This window comes from Acomys minous, assembly GCF_964271855.1.
Source record: "Acomys minous genome assembly, chromosome: 15".
NCBI classification, from domain to species: domain Eukaryota; kingdom Metazoa; phylum Chordata; class Mammalia; order Rodentia; family Muridae; genus Acomys; species Acomys minous.
In genome coordinates this window covers 56,876,148-56,892,727 of record NC_140497.1, presented here as the reverse complement: position 1 = coordinate 56,892,727, position 16,580 = coordinate 56,876,148, and the positions used below count along the sequence as shown (strand labels likewise).

The 16,580-nt window shown below is 47.0% G+C and overlaps 1 protein-coding gene and 1 pseudogene across 5 annotated transcripts in view; one reads left to right on the top strand and one right to left on the bottom strand.

The window, feature by feature from the left end:
- Nucleotides 1-16,580, top strand: part of TEC (tec protein tyrosine kinase) — a 110,502-nt gene that overhangs the window by 50,966 nt on the left and 42,956 nt on the right. The gene's annotated exons all lie outside the window — the stretch shown is intronic.
- LOC311585317 (cytochrome c oxidase subunit 7A2, mitochondrial-like) lies at nt 12,883-13,261 on the bottom strand (annotated as a pseudogene). The gene has a single exon. The product of its transcript is annotated as a cytochrome c oxidase subunit 7A2, mitochondrial-like (transcript).

Below are 16,580 nucleotides of genomic sequence, written 5' to 3'. Positions count from 1 at the left end.
ACTACAGGAAGGGCATTGTGATCCCCGCATTGAGGGTTGGGTGTGACCTGGTTGCAAAGTCACGTGCTGTCCTTTGTAATATGGACTTCAGCTTATTTGCCCTAGCACAGTGGGGGGCCAGTCAGTTGGTCCGGAATGGGGGAAGCAGAGTCATTAGAGTAATTCTGGCCCACCTCTGCTCACGGTCCCATTGGGCCCCACTTCTACCTCTCTGGGCTCCTGCTAGTTTCTCACACCGCCTGGACATTGCAGGGTTGGGGGGGGGAGTGGAGGGGGGAAAGCGGATAAGGGCACATCTGGAGAGCAGAGAAGAGTTCAGCCTAGTCAGAAAGCCACAGCATCCACAAACAGCCCTGCCCACAAGGATGGGGAAACAAGAACTGCAGGATGTGCTATAGGGTCACTGTGTCTGCAGGAGGGTTCAGGGTTCCCTTCTCTGTGTGTATAAGTCTGATATGGAGCTCGGTGGAGATGCAAAGGTTCTGTTTGTACCCAAGTGGCTCCAACTTATCAGCATTCCCATAAATTATGCCGTACATGGCCCACAGCCTTGCCATGCTGTTTGACGAGCGAAGAGCCCAGGGACAGCCAAGTCAGGTGCACTTGCATGTGACTGTGTGCTTCAAGGTGTCTTATCTCTCTGGCCAGCCCACTGACTGTTAAACCGCACTGTGCTACTTTCCACCCAGGGGGACTTCCTGCCACATCTTCACTGGCCACCTTGGCGCAGGTCCTTCCTTCCTTCCTCCTCGTTTCCTCTGGCTTTGTGTATGAGACCTCGGAAAGGGCGCCTCTTTGCCAGCCCACTTACCCTTATTTCTCCCTTAATGCACTGTGGAAAGTAGCGGATACCTTATAACTTAAGAAAATTAGAGGCCAAGGCCTGTTTGCATTTACTCTTGGTTGAACTGTCTTTTGAGCATTTTTTCTCTTAGATTGTCTTTCTTTTACTTTTTATAAGATATAGAATATGTAATATTCTATAAGTATATGTAATATGTATATGTAATATAATATGTAAGCCATAATCATATACATACATCATATATACACAGGTATGTATGCTTTATACTTGTGTTTGTGGCTTGCGGCTTGTCTAATTCTCTTCTTCTAAAGTTAAATTGCAGTGTTGTACATATTTATTTGATGCATGTGCATGCGTGTGTGTGTGTGTGTGTGTGTGTGTGTGTGTGTGTGTGTGTACACATGTACATATTTCTTCTTACCCCGGTAAAATAGGCATAGCTTGAATTATTATTGTAACCATTTAAGGGATTGAGTTGGTGACTTCACTGTTGTATAAAAGCCACAAAGATGTAGTTTCAGAACAGAAATTGTTTGTATTAAAAAACAAAGCAGAACAGCTGGGCATGGTGTCCCACACCTCTAATCCCAGCACTCAGGAGGCAGAGGCAGGCAAATCTCTGTGAGTTCAAGGCTAGCCTGGTCTACAAAGCAAGTCCAGTACAGCCAGGACTACAGAGAGAAACCTTGACTCAAAAACAAAACAAAACAAACAAAATTTAAAAACCACATTTAATTCCCCAGTTCTCTCAGCTCCTAGCAACCATCAGTTTGCTTCCTGTCAACGGAGGGGATTGCATTTGATTGGTTACACAGATAGGATTACGCAAAAGGTCATCTTTTGTTCCTGGCTTCTTTCACTAAGCTTGATGGTATCAAGGTTCATTCTTGTTGTAGTACGTGTTTATATTTTATTCTTCTGGCTGCATAGTACTCTGTTGTATGGATGTACCACATTCTGTTGGTTCATATGGATAGACATTAAGATTACATCAACCAACATTTTGGCTGTTTTACACAGCTGCTAAGAGTATCCATGTTTTTGTGTGGATGTATGCTTTCATTTCTCTTACGTACAGAAGTTGCTTTGCTCCGCCTTTGAGAAGCTGTGTTTCCTCCTTGCTTTTGGTACTAGGCTGGCTTTGAACTGGAGATCTTCCTTCCTCGGCATCTTGAGTGCTGGCATTCCTGGTGTGTATCTCATAGTTATGTTTAGCAAATCTTCCAACCACTCTTGTTCCTCCTGTGTACTTCTGGCCTTCCCAGTGGCCCCAAAGTGGTGTCTCATTGTGGTTTTGCCTTAAGCAGACACTGTTGAGGGTCTTTTCACATGCCTTAACTAAAAAAAAAAAAAAAAAAAAAGAATGTGGGTTATAGCCCTTCCAGCCCCTGGGGGACCTGGTTATTAGCTTTGTCAAGTTCTGTGGCATACGTATTTCCACTGTGACTGGTATCTGATGTCCAACACGATATTGAGCTAGGTAAGGATGCTCCGCCACAATGATGGAGGGGAGGGGCAGGTGACGGGAGCTCCACTGAGGCTGCCTGGTTCTGCGGGCACAAAGCATGGCGTTCCCACGTTGGTCTGTAGAGAAAAGGATTTAACGTTTGTTATCTATCTCTAGTCTTTAAACACTGTCTTCTAAGGTATGCTGTACTGTCTTAAGAATAGTCTAGAGCTGAGGGGAGGTGATTAACCAGCTCGCTGGCTCCCAGCTAATTAGTGTCAGGGTGAGGAGTTAAATAACCCACGTCTCACAGCAGCACTATCTTCTGTTTGTCAAGTATTATGGGTTGGAGTTTTCAGAGCCTCTAGCCCCAGGCTTGGTGATTTGCAGATTCACAAGACTTAGCACAAAAAAAAAAAAAAAAAAAACCATTGAGATGTAACAAGAATAAATTAATAAAGGAGGAAAAAAAAAGAGACTTAGCACGTTGCTGTGCTAAGGACTGTCATTTGTTAAGTGAAAAGATGCAGAGCCACAGGAAAAGGGGGGAAAGGCTCACACAGTGAAGGCTGCAGGAAACGCTGTGTGAGCTTCCGAAAGCCCTCTTCCTGGGAGTCGCCTCAGACATGCTTAATCACACCCAGCAGTGATTGTGAAACTCACTGTAGAATCCTTGCTTCTGCCTTGTGTGCCCCCCCCCCTCCCAGCTCCAGACTTCCAGGGCGAAAGCAGGCGCTCAGCAAAACTGTTTTGTCTTTATAAACTGTGCCAGCCGTCTGAGTCACTGGGGACAGTGACGTCCTCAAGTCTTCTGAAGAATAGCTGTCTGGCTCAGCATGCAGATTTCTGCATGGGGACCAGATGCAGATGGGGAGAAATGGCAAGAGGAGGGAGCCTGTCTGTGTTGTAGCAAACTGGATATTGTACGGCTTTCTAAACCCACCTGCTCAGTTGAACAGAATGTGCACGCATGCGCAGCACCTCTGCCCAGGATGTGGCTTGGAAGTTTCTGTGGCGGTCCTTCCAAGTGTGATGGATTCTGAATGCCTAACGCAGATGGCTTCAAGTGACTTCACAAGCCTGATTCTGGATTCTTGGTGACCCCTCCCCTCCCCCCTCCCACCAAAGGCCTTCACCAGAACAGCTGAGCTCTGCAGTAATGTGCTCCGGAAACACAGACACCCCGTCTCCTCAGATTCACTTTTTGCACTGCTGAAGTTATACTAGAAGCGTTTGCCTGGTTTCCTCTGAGTCTGGGTCACGTGCAGAAGCAACCGAGTTGTTTGTGGGTGTCTGCTTGTCTCCGCACATTCCAGGGACTCTGTTCTGTGGAGGAGCCAGCCATTGTGTCTAGGGGCCACGCCTTCTTCTGAGTTACTGTCACAGACAGAGGTAATCGACACACAGGCAGCTCACCTGCCTCTCAGTTAAGGGACAACTTCTCTGCTTTGTCTTTTCTTGTTTTCCCACTCCTTTGGTGTGAAGGCTGGAAGGAGTCTTTGGGAGAGTTGGGCAGAGCTGATTTTTTTTTTCCTGACTTACAAAGCTCTTGACAGCCAACGGTCGGTGTTCACACTAGTTTACAGGACACTGAGCAAGTCGGTGTATCAGTGCCCGCATTTGTGAAATGGTGACAAAGACATTTCCAGCCTCATAGGTGTGTTGTGCCAGTCAGATAACAATGCCTCTTGCATTATAAATAAATAAATAAATTAGTAGTAAACATAGAGCCTGACTTGAGTGAGCCTCGAAGGAAAGGCAGTTACACTGCTGTTGCCAACTCTTGGGGCACCTGAGCCCAGTTTAGTGCACTTGTTTTGATTTGATAAAACAAAATGCCTTGCTCTCTACCTCTCATTCTTTTAAAACTTTAACGGAGCCCAGCTGAAACTGATTGTATAGTATTAGTCAGTAGTGGGCATTTTAATGTTATTGTTTGAAAGACGTTCTAAGGTATGTGTGTATGTGTGTGTGTGTGTGTGTGTGTGTGTGTGTGTGTGCGCACATGCTGTGGAGGTGGGGAGGGCCAGTCTGTCCACCTTTAACAAACCAGTGAGCTCTGGGGCTCCATGCATCCATACCTCACGGTGCCTCAGTGACCTCAACACTTGGTTCCAGGGGTCACGTGCACATGGATGATTTTCCTCAGCTTCCCCGGGCATGAGGACCATCCGCAGTCTGTAACCAGCTTGTCTTTGCAGGTAAGGGCCTGAAACCATGAAAGCGGAGGGTGGATGCATTCCTGGGTTCCTTAAAAAGATTTCTGGGTCAGCACTGTGGGCCTGCTTCTTATTTGACTCTCTCAGCTTGAGTTTATGTTGTAGAAATCAAAACTTTAGCCAGAGGCTTCAATTCTTTTACCTTCTTGATACTTATAAAAATGCACGTCAGGCACACGTGGTGGCACACACCTTTATCCCAGCATTCCAGGAGGCAGAGGCTTTGAAGACCAGCCTGGTCTACAAAGTGAGCCCAGGACAGCCAACGATACACAGAGAAACCCTGTCTTGAAAAACAAAACAAAGAAAAAGGAAAGAAAGAAAAAGAAAAAGAAAAGGAAAAGCATTAGGTCTTCTTGTCATGTGGATTTTCCAAACCCACAATTTTTCTTATTGCTTGAAACAAATTTTTACTCTTGTTTGTAGCATAAGCTGGCCTGGAACTTGTGATTCTCTTGCCTCGGCTTCTAGGAGTGCAAGTGCGTGCCACCATGCCTGATTCAAAACCATTGCTGTTAAGATCTTTGTCCTTGTGTACTATCTGCTAATTCTTTACTTAGTAACTTTAAAACTGCCAAACAAACATATATAAATCCCCCTCAAACCCCTCACTAGAGTAACAGAGCACTGAGCTTCCTTGGCCCCACACCCCCTTTTAGGGGGATGGGTGGACAGGCTCTTCCTCTGTAGCCCTGGCTGGCCTGGAAGCCTGTATGTCAGCCAGGCTTACCTCAGACTCACAGAGCTCTACCTGCTGCTTCTTCCCAGGTGCTGGGATTAAAACCACCACAGAAGGCCCCATCCCTTTAGTCGCCTTTTCCAGCTGTGAGGCTCTTCTGGGTCCTGCCTCCATCCCTTTCAGCACAGCTGGAAGAGATATCGCTGGACTTCCTAGATAGCCCTGGCTCTTTGTACAGTAAAAGATTGGCAGTGTCTGCCTAGGTTAAGTTCCATGGCTTTTGTTCTGGTGGCTTCTTGGCTCCTTGAAAGACTGCCCTTTCCCCTCCTGCCTCTCAAATGTGCCCATTGCCCACTCTCCCTTCCCAACTGCCATTTGGCATAGGACACGCTGTCTCTTTCATGGCTTCTGGTGTCTTGTCCTGATGATGTCACTATTTCTCTATTTCTCGGTCTCTAGCCCATGTATTCTGAGGTCTAGACTCATCTGGTTCTGTTCCTGCCTTTTGTATCTAGCTCAGCCCTGCTGGTTGCCCCTTACCCCCACCCCCACTGTAATCCCAGCCCCCACCACTTCTTAGGGGAGTGCAGTGACCTCCGGCTGTATCAGGGCTCAGTTACCCATTCCCACGAAATCCCTGAACAACACTGGTTGCAAATATAGAAATTCTTTTCCCTGCCCAGTGTGGATGTGGAGAGTAAAGCCTGGAGGCGGCTGTGTAGACTCATCTGCTGGACCCGAACTAGAGATCTGGATCCCAGCCTCCTTGCCGTCATCCCAGCTTACGTCTTTACTGTGGCCCAAGATGGCAACTGGTGCTTTAGTTGCAGGAAGCAAGAAAGGCAGGTGGGCAGGAGGGGAGGTGGGGGGCCAGCTCCCTTTAACAACCTTCTCTCACCGGGCATGGGGGCATACACCTTTAGTCCCAGCACTCAGGGAGGCAGAGGCAGGCCGATCTCTGCCAGTTGGAGCCCTGGGTCTATAAAGTAAGTCCAGGACAGCCAAGGCTACACAGAGAAACCCAGTCTCAAAAAACTAAACAGCTGGGCGCGGTGGTACATGCCTGTAATCTCAGCATTTAGGAGGCAGAGGCAGGCGGATCTCTGTGAGTTCGAGGCCAGCCTGGTCTACAAAGTGAGTTTGAAGCCAGCCTCGTCTACAAAGTGAGTCCAGGACAGACAAGGCTATAAGAAGAAACCCTGCCTCAAAAAACCCCTAAACAAACAAACAAACAACCTTCTCTTATGTTTCATGCAAAGACTTCATCAATCTCATTGGTCACAACTTAGCCATGATCTAGGTACAAACTCTTTTATCCTGGGCAACAGCAAACCGACCCTAAAGTGGATGTCATTAGTAAGGAGATGGTATCGTGGTAGAGAAATATCCATCGGAGCCCACCCACTCTCCTCCAGCCTGTTGTGCACAGCGGCCTCAGTGATAAGGAGACAAATAAAATCACGTGCTTCCCTAAGAGTTGCCTAGGAATGTCACATTATTCCCACCTACGTCCCAGAAGGGTAACCACTGCCTACCTGGCCCTCAGGGATCTGCACCCCTCCTCCTCCTCACCCTCCTGTGCTCTCCTGAGCCCTCTCACATCCCAGCATGGCATCTAGGCGTCAGCTGGCTCCTCTTTCTAGAGCGCATCTCCCCCCCTTGACTGACTCAGTTCTTTTCATTTCAAGTCCCTGTTCAATGTTCATATCTCCCCTAATCCCACTCCACTCTTCCTGACTAGGTTAGCTTTTCCTGCGTGGAACTGGGACTCAGATCATTGCCTCGGATGTGCCCAGCATGCTGCAGGCATCCCTGGGCACCACGCAGGCCCTAGTTCAATCCCTGGGCACCACCGGAAACAACTCAACACCTAACACTTGTACTTCCCCTGTGTAGTGGCATTTTCCATTTTTACTTTGTATTACTTGTCTCTGTTTTTAACACAGGGATAGGTTTTAGTTTGTTATCAGAATGATTATATTTCCCCCTCCTCCCTTCTCTGGTGAATGTGGAGTCTAGAATTGGGGTGGGGGGTGGGGTGAGGGGGGTGGATGTACTGGATTTCTTTTGCATCACGTCTCAGGAAAGGGGAGTAAGGGAGAGATGTCTTGGTGGACTCAGCGTTGTATCTGGAGCCATCACACTGAGATCACATGGTGCTGCCTACCCTAAAGGGAGGTGGCTCTCCAAGGGTGTGAGCTGTAGGCTTTGTTGTTGCTGTGACAGTGGCATTGGAGCCAGCTCGAAGAATCTCAGTCTCCTTAACATGTCAATGGAGCAAATACCCTCTCTGCAAGGCTACATGTATGTACCCACCTGGTGGAACATTCCAGATTTCTCCATCTCCCTGGCTTAGAAGACAGGGAGACAGTGGAAACAGAGATGGCGGTGAACACTATTCCCTTCATCACTCCCTTGCTGTGCCTGCTACAGACTTTGCACCGTGAAAAAAAATCAAGATTGACTTTTGGCTAAGGAACAGAAGGGCTTTGAAGTCTCTTTTAGTTTAGTTTAGCTTTTTTTTTTTTTAAAAAACAAATACTTACACAGCATGTAGGGAAGGGGGAAAACCTTTTTTCTTCTCTGCTTATTTTAGTTTTTCTGGCTGAGGCCCTAAAAATTAGACTACCAAAAGATAAGCAGGATTTGTTCCCAGGGCGTGGGCAGCTCCATAAGGAAAAGAAAGATGTAAAGATGTGAGCTAGAACTGAAAGCTCATGTTCCCGGCTGACAAGCTGTAAAACTGTGACAAATGGAGGGGCTTTGGCTAGCACAGAAAGCAAAGACGGGTGAAGATGACCTCACCGGGGCGTGCACAGTGTATTAATAATCGCTTTTGTGCTGTACCAGCGTACCTGATGGCGGAGCTTAGGAGAGGAGGGTTGACTTTGGCCCATAGCTTCAGGCCGCTGTAGCAGGGAAAACTGCTCCATGGCAGTGGGGGTATATGGTAGACAGAGCTCTTCACGGCAGCCAGACCAGGAAAGCCGAGAGCCGTAGCAGGGCCAGGCTGTGACCCCAAGACCTGGCTCCTGTCATGCACAGCCACTACCAGGGCCCAACTGTTGACCTGTAGCAGTGGTTTGCAAGCTATGGGGTCATGACCCCCCACTGGGGTTGCATACCAGAGAGCCTGCATATCTGATATTTATGTTACAGTTCATAACAGTAGCAAAATGACAGTTATGAGGTAGCAACCAAATAATTTTATGGTTGGGGGGTAGGGGTGGGGTCACCACATTGTGAGCAACTGTATTAAAGGGTCACAGCGTTAGGAAGGTTGAGAACCACTGCTCTACAGCTTTTCAACACAGCACTGCCTGATATTTAAACGTGTACCTTAGGGGACATTTCCTACTCTGTCAGCCCCTTGCCCAAGGGGACGGAAATGTGTTTCGCACTGCTGTTGTGGTGAACTGTCACCCTAGCCCTCAAGGGACTTCAGGAAGAAAATGCAGGCCACTGCACCTTTCCTGTACCTACTATTTTCACAGTGCTTTCAACGGAAAATAGTCATATCCTTCAGTGTCTACTGGGGTGGTTCCCCTTTCTGTAGTGCTCAATGGCTGTACGTTTTATAAGCACAGACTTCGGTTCTCTTGGTTGTGTGAGGTAAACACATGGAACTCTCTTTTACAGAAGAGGAATGTGGAGGAGAGAGAGGTCAAAGGCTTTGCTCAGTGTCCCAGACTGTGTGGCAGAATCAGGAGCCAAACACAGGCCTGGTGAACCCTGAGCTCAGAGCCACCAAGCCAGTGGTTCTCAGCCTGTGGGTCTTGACCCCTTTGGGGGGTCGCATATCATCTGTCCTGCCTATCAGAGATTTACATTATGACACACGACAGTAGCAAAATTACAGTTATAAAGTGGCAACAAGATTAATTTTGTGCTTGGTGGGGGGGGGCGGTCAGCACAACATGAGGAGCTGTATTGAAGGGCCGCAGCATTGGGAAGGTTGAGAGCCGCTGCTCTGTGCTCTGTCACCCCTGCATAAATCTCTGATTGCTTTCGCCTGGCCAGATTGTACAGTTATGTAGGAATCCAACCTGCACTGCTGTTGATACTTCTCCAGCATCCAAGGCTGTCGTTAAGGCCTGCTGGACTTGCTGACACATGCCTTTCACTCTTCCTGCTTGGCTGAGAGAGAGAAGCTTTAGCCAAGGTGTCCCCTGCTACTGTGCACTGAAGTGTTCACAGCCTCTGGGTGAGTCATTCCTGCTTCTGGTTTCATGCTGCAAGTGAGACAGGGCTTAAATAGCCTCAAGTGGTAAAAATAGCCCAGTCACATGACACACTAGTCATCTTTTTAGAAAAGATTTGCAAAACCCGAGGAAGTCAAGGTAAGCTATTTGGCCGAAAACAACAGATGTTATGAACATAGTTGAGCAAGTGTCCTTGTTGGATGGTGAGGCATATTTTGAGTGTATACCCAGGAGTGGGATAGCTGGGTCTTGAGGCAGCACTATTCCCAGTTTTCTGAGAAAGCGACAGATTGGTTTCCAAAGTGGTTGTACAAGTTTGCACTCCCACCAACAATGGAGGAGTGTTCCCCTTTCTCCACATCCTCGCCAACATGTGCTGTCTCTTGTTTTTTATCTTAGCCATTCTCACAGGTGTAAGATGGAGTCTCAGAGTCATTTTGATATGCATTTCCCTGATGACTAGGGATGTTGAGCATTTTTTCAGTGCTTCTTGGGCATTCAATATTCTTCTGTTTAGAATTTTCTGTTCAGCTCTATATTCCATTTTTTATGAGTTATTTGCTTTGTTGGTGTTTAATTGCTTGAGGGTTTTAAAATATATATATTGGATATTAGCCCTTTGTTGGATATAGGATTGGGATCAAAACAGATGCTGAAACATTGGGCGAAGTATTGGGAGTCTTGTGGAAAAATGGGGGGGAAAGATAGACGGACTCAGAGGGAACAGGCGCACCACAAGAAGACCCACTGAACCAGAAGCACTTTCAGAGACTGAGGCTCAACCTAGGACCATGCGTGGACTGCACCTAGGCCTCCTACACAGATGTAGCCGATGGGCAGCTAAGGCTTCATATGGATCCCCTAGTAAGGAAAGCAGGGACTGTCTCTGACATGGACTCTGTTGCCTCCTTTTTGATTACTTCACCCTAGTCGGGCTGCCTTGCCAGGCCACAGGGGAAGGGGATGCGCTCAGTCCAGATGTGACTTATGTGTTGGGGTGGGTTGGAAGGGGGGCTCCTCTTTTCTGAGGATTAGGGTAGGGGGGATAGGGAAAAGAGAGAGGGAGGGTGGGACTTGGGGTGAGAGGCACTGGGAAGGCAGAGACAGGCAGATCTCTGTGAGTTCAAGGTCAGCCTGGTCTACAAAGTGAGTCCAGGACAATCAGAACTGTTACACTGAGGAACCCTGTCTCGAAAAACCAAAGCCAAAAACAAGAACAAAAACAAAAAACCCAACAACAACAACAACAGATGCTGAAGCCAGACATGGTGGCCCAGGCTGACCATCTCAGAACGTGGGAAACAGATGCAGGAGGGATTCAGTCTTGTCCACGTAGTTTCAGGGCAGTCAGGACCTTCATTGCAAGACCCTGCATCAGAAGAACAAAAAAGAAGGAAAGAATAGACGTTGGTGGACAGTGGCGTTTCTGTTGTCCCCTTAAAATCTTAGAGAGCTTACTTTACTGCTTATGTCCCAAACCAGGCTCTCATCCTATTTTATTTGGTCAGACAGCCAAGGTTTGACCGCAGTCCTCCCATGCGCCTCACTGGAGTCTGGAAGGTGCGAGAATCTTCCCTGAAGTCGGGCCTTGTGCTTCCACTGTTCCCAGGCCACCTGTGCTTTTGAGAGTATCAGTAGTTAAGTTAATGGCGCTCTTACCATTTGCCAGCTTTTCCCTAATGCTGCGGGAACTGACTGTTTAAATTCATACTACAAACTGTTGTTCATCTTGATGATAGGGGAAGAGAGGCACAGAGAGGTCAAACCAGTTGCCCAAAGAGACCCCAGACAACTGGTCACTTCCCCACCCTCAGCTCCCCAGCTACAAGCATTGAGTTCTTCACGTGTGTGTGTGTGTGTGTGTGTGTGTGTGTGTGTGTGTGTGTGTGTGTGTGAAGGTTCTGGAAATCAAACTTAGGTCTTGCTGCTTACAAGGCGAACACATCACCCACTGATCAGCCATGTCCCCAGCACATCACTGACTGATCGTCCATGTCCCCAGCCTCACTTTGATGCCTCTTCAGGTATCAGTCACACAGATGTTTGCAGTTACTAACCCTGGCAAGCCTTGTCCAGCACTCCACTGCTTTCAGCGAAGGATATTGCACCTCAGTTTAGATCCACTCTCCGCTGACTGGCTGGCTAATGGTTCCCTGAATACAGCTGTGTCGTACTAGTAGAGGCTGCATAAATGTTGGGTAATGAAGCTGGAAGGAAGAAGGTGAAGGAGAGAAGACAGTGTAGGAGTTTTTAACTGTTAACTGCTACCTATTAGCCTTCCTAAGAAGTATGTAGTTTTGATCCTGAAATAAACTCAGTGTGACCCTTCCTGGCCTTTCATGACAAGACATTTTACAAATCATGATGTTTATGATCATAATATCCATGAGCCATGTGACCATCTTGATGATCAAAACTGCATAATTGTGTCAACCTGGCTAAGTTAAATCTAATCAAATTCTAACATAGAATTTAGTACTCAACAGAAGGTCGGAACCACCACAGTGACAGGTACACAGGCTGCGTGTGGTATATGAGCAGGTTCAAACTGTACTGATAGGATCAGTTGAAATAACCAATATTGGATCACTTTTGTCCTATAAACGGCTTGTGGTAACTTGGCCTACTGGTCCCTTAGTGAATTAGCAAGAGAAGCCTATTTGTGAGAGCACTTACATGCTGGCGTTTGGTCGTGCGCAGGTTTCGGATGTGTTCGCTTGTTTCATGAGACTAGCCTGTATAATTTCTTGAAGCCAGTTGTTGGGTGGGCATGTCAGATGATGTCTGTGTGTCTTTCACCAGTGTAGAGGTGAGAAGAGCAGACAGATGAGTGCTGATGCTACGTGTTGCTGGTCCTCAGAGCACCTTGGCCGTGGGTGGCACTGAGAGACTTGTTTGCGAATGGGCAGATATTCTGCCATGCTCTGAGAGTTAACTACATTATCAAGCAAGCTAAGTAGGGATGAAGCGCTCGCGTGTGCCTGAGCTGTGAGGGCCAGGGGAGGGTGTAGCCTTGTAGCCTGGAGTTCCCCTAGGCCCCTCTCGATGGTTTTCTTCCATCCATAGAATGCCCGGCTTCATTTGCCTGTGGCTGATCTCTTTTAACCTCTGTGCTGTTTGTCCAACTGTGAAAGGCAGATGCCAAGCACCCTACTACTGCAGTAGGACCCGTAGCTCCTTAATTAACAATAGAGAACTTTGAACGTGGTAGACACACATAGCTGTGTGCACTTGGCCTTTTAGAGCAATTGTGTAAATATCAGGATTGTTTGGTTTCTAAGGCTCATTTCCTGTTTTGAGGCCACGGTGCCTATCACCCTAAGAACAGCCGGAGCCTTGGTAGTGGCAGCTAAGAAACATGCCCATGCCTCAGTTCTGCCGGCTTGTTATATACTTATATACTTCCTGTATTCTTACAGAAAAAAAAAAATTAAAACTAGGTTTCCGACAACTTTGATCATTTGACATTTTTGGGAAACATTTCTCAAAATGCTTTCAAATTTAAATTATTATTATTATTTTTTGTAAAGACTGCTTTATTGGTGGCAGTTAGTACACGATAATAAATATTGATCCCCAAAGAAGAGCTCAGTTACTCATTAGATGCCTGGTCCATCATGCGCTGAATGAAACTGAACCATGTGAAGGCTGGGATGATGATGTCAGTTCTGCTTCTTAGGAAATGCAGCCACAGCTGATAGACGGCATAGGCTGTTCAGCCGACTGTCAGAGACATTGTGAGGCTGTAGAGGAGGGCATCAGAGGCCCACCCTTCAGGTGTACTGGGACCCCATTATCCTCCTGAAACAGCGTTTGTTTCTCTGGACCCTTGTTTTCAAAATGCCTTCATGAAACAGTGCAGATGGTCCTCTGGGCAATCTGACGAAAGGCAAGCATATTCCACAACATCCTGGCTCAGTTGTTCCCACCAACTGTGACTAGGGAAGGCCAAATAGCCAACACACCAGGCTGGAAACAGAACTACCTCCTCTAAATTAAAATTTATTATAATAACCATTCTTAACCTTTATTAGGATACAGTTCAAACTTGAGAGTGGAAAGAACAGTATAGCAAACCCCTTTACCCACTGAGGCTCGCATAACATGCTCTCCTGCCTCGTCCAGCCCCAAGCCTGCACGCCATTGCCTTGTGGCATCCGTATCACCTCCTCTGTAGAGGCTTCAGAATACAAGCTCCACAAGACACAGGCGCTCCACTTTAAGCGAAGGCGTATTACTAGCTCTACATTCTGAAATATACTAACGGAACTTCCTCAAGCCTTCAGGCCAAGGAAGAACTTTCTTTTAAAAATAAGTTTATCTATAGACTGTGTCCAAGTGATAGGATGCGATACAGAAAAAATGCTGTAAGTTGCATTTTTTTTTAAAGCACCAATCAAAAGAGTATTGTTATAGGTATTAAGAGTATAGGGACTTACAGCTTCAGGGGGCTGGAGTCTGTGATTACCATGGTAGGGAGCATGGCAGCAGGCAGCGAGGTATGGTGTTGGAGCAGTAGCTAAGCAGGAGGCATTGGTGGGGTCGGGCAGAGAATTACCTGGAAATGGTGTGAACTTTTGTCACCCCCAGTGACACAGCTCCTTTAACAAGGCCACACCTCCCATTCCTTCAGTGACAGGTCTACCCAGGGGGGACCAAGCATAGTGGGGACAAGAGGAGGCCATGGGAGGCATGGCCGTTCAAACCAGCAAACCCAAGCTTGCCATCGGTTCCAAGGGACCTGAGCTCCTAACGTCTGCAGAGGAAGCTCTTTGCGCACTGAGCCATGTCCCCAGACCCAGTAGTTTAGTATTTTAAAGCTAGAGAACCCAGTCGACACTGTGTGTGGCGCATGCCTGTAATCCCAGCACTTGGGGAGGCAGAGGCAGGCGGGTCTCTGTGAGTTCGAGGCCAGCCTGGTCTATAAAGGGAGTCCAGGACAGCCAGGGCTACACAGAGAAACCCTGTCTTGAAACTCCCCCAAAATAACAAATAAAATAAAATAAAGCTAGAGAACCCTGCAGATAGTGAGAGAATGGCATAAATCTATGGATGTCTCATCTGAAGGACAGGTTAAGGTTCTGTTTTGGCAATGCTCTTGCAGGCTTGATTCAGTTTTAAATAATTTCTGTATGCTGTGTACACCTGTCTGCATGTCCTCAGGCTGGTGTCCTCTGCTAACAGAGAGAGGAGTTCCCTTCACAGAGCAACTTCCCAGGCATGGGCACCATAGAGACAAGGTTCCCAGCAACCTGTGTGCTTCCCACCTTGGATCTTTCTAGAAACCTAGCCCTGGGGTGATCCCAGAGTAGCACTGTATGAAATACTTCAGGCTTGTCCTTTATCATCAGGTTGGCCACTGGCTGTGCTGGGGACGCTGAAGGCCAGGGCAGTGATTGAGTCCCATGGGACTGTGTACTGTATGCTGTGGTTTTATTCCTTCCTGTACAAAAGCTCCAGGGCCAGACTTGCATATTTGAGTCTCTCGTAACCTTGCTACTCACTTAGGCATCAAGCAGCAGACACACGCTTAGTCTAGTGGGAGAGTCCAGTTATGATTCCAGTTATTTCTACTTTTTTGTTTGTTTGTTTTTGTTTTTGTTTTTTTTTCTTTTTTTTCGAGACAGGGTTTCTCTGTGTAGTCTTGACTGTCCTGGACTCACTTTGTAGACCAGGCTGGCCTCGAACTCACAGTGATCCGCCTGCCTCTGCCTCCCGAGTGCTGGGATTAAAGGCGTGCACCACCATGCCCGGCAGTTATTTCTGCTTTCATGAAGATATAAAATGTTAGGAGGAAAAAAAATATTGAGCACGTGAAAATAGACAGACAGACAGACAGACAGACAGACAGCCCTATCACAGAAGCAGTATGCTACCTGTTGGTGTGAATTATGGAGACCCAATCCGTCCTCTCTTTGCTGCTGAAAACAGTGACGTGACCTGTACTGGTCTGTCCAGTGACCACCACAGCAGAGGCAGAGGAGTGTCCAGACAGCAGTTGTTGGCTCTGGGAGGAATTTAAGGGGACTGTTAGGTACAGTGGCCTGTATCTCTAGGAACTGTAATTGCCTGCGCCAGCACAGTAGTTTTAGAAATGGAAATGAAAGTTTTGCCATGAGTTTTTCAGCATCCTGTTTTTATTCTGGATATGACTTAGTTCTTGATCTCAGCCGACAGCCCGAGCAGCGGCAGGAACATCACTTCAAAAATAGATAAATAACCATGATCTTCACAATTAAGCCACTCTGTCCTGTAACCACTAACTTGTTAATATAAAGGCCTATTTTTTTCTTACAAGAAGAGCAACACTTTATCAAATATGAAGCACCCATGTCAGAAGGCTAGGGTTTGGTGGCCTTGCTCTACACTAGAATCTTGTCCTTATTTAAAAAAAAAAAAAGACATCAACCGTCAAATACAAAAAACCTTTCCGTTTTATTTATTCTACTATCCTGATCCTTGAAGGGTCTGAGTCAAATTATTTCCAGTGGACATAAGAAAGTATGACAGCCACCCCTCCGTGTCCTGAATTTCTCTGATTAATGGCGTCTGCCATGCTCAGGACTTGTTCTTTGAATCTTGCACCACGTGGAGGAGGAAAAAAATTACCTTTATGAATAGACCTTTGGGGCTTATTTGAGGCTTTTAGTAAACCGTGCCCCTCTTGTCTGTGGACTAGCAGGTGGGACCTCTGTACCCTTCCCATATGAACTTTCATGGCAAACACCCTCTCTCCTTAGCCCAGTTAAATATCTCTTTGTAAAATTTCAAAGGCCAACAGATTGCTTATGTCTCGACCTCTGTCTTGTTGCATTGGTGTCCGTGACTTTCTGGTTGGATATAGGTTCAGTAGTTTGAATGTGGAAGGATCAAGGCACAGACTGCCATGCAGAAGTGCAGTGGATGCTGCTGCAACCTTTGCTGCTTTGTATGTGCACGTTCTAAGAGTTGTAAGTTTTAGCCAGGTGTGGTGGTGGGCACTTTTATTCCCAGCACCCCGGAGGCAGAGGCAGGTGGATCTCTGTGAGTTCGAGGCCAGACTGGTCCACAAAGTGAATCCAGGACAGCCAGGGCTACATAGAGAAACCCTGTCTCAACCCCCTCCCCCAAAGAAAAAGAGTTGTAAATTTTGTCTTTTTAATGGGATATTCATATTTTGTCCTCTTACCATAATACCAAATTATATATTTTCAGTTTACTTTTTGGTCTGAATTTTCTGGATGCCTCT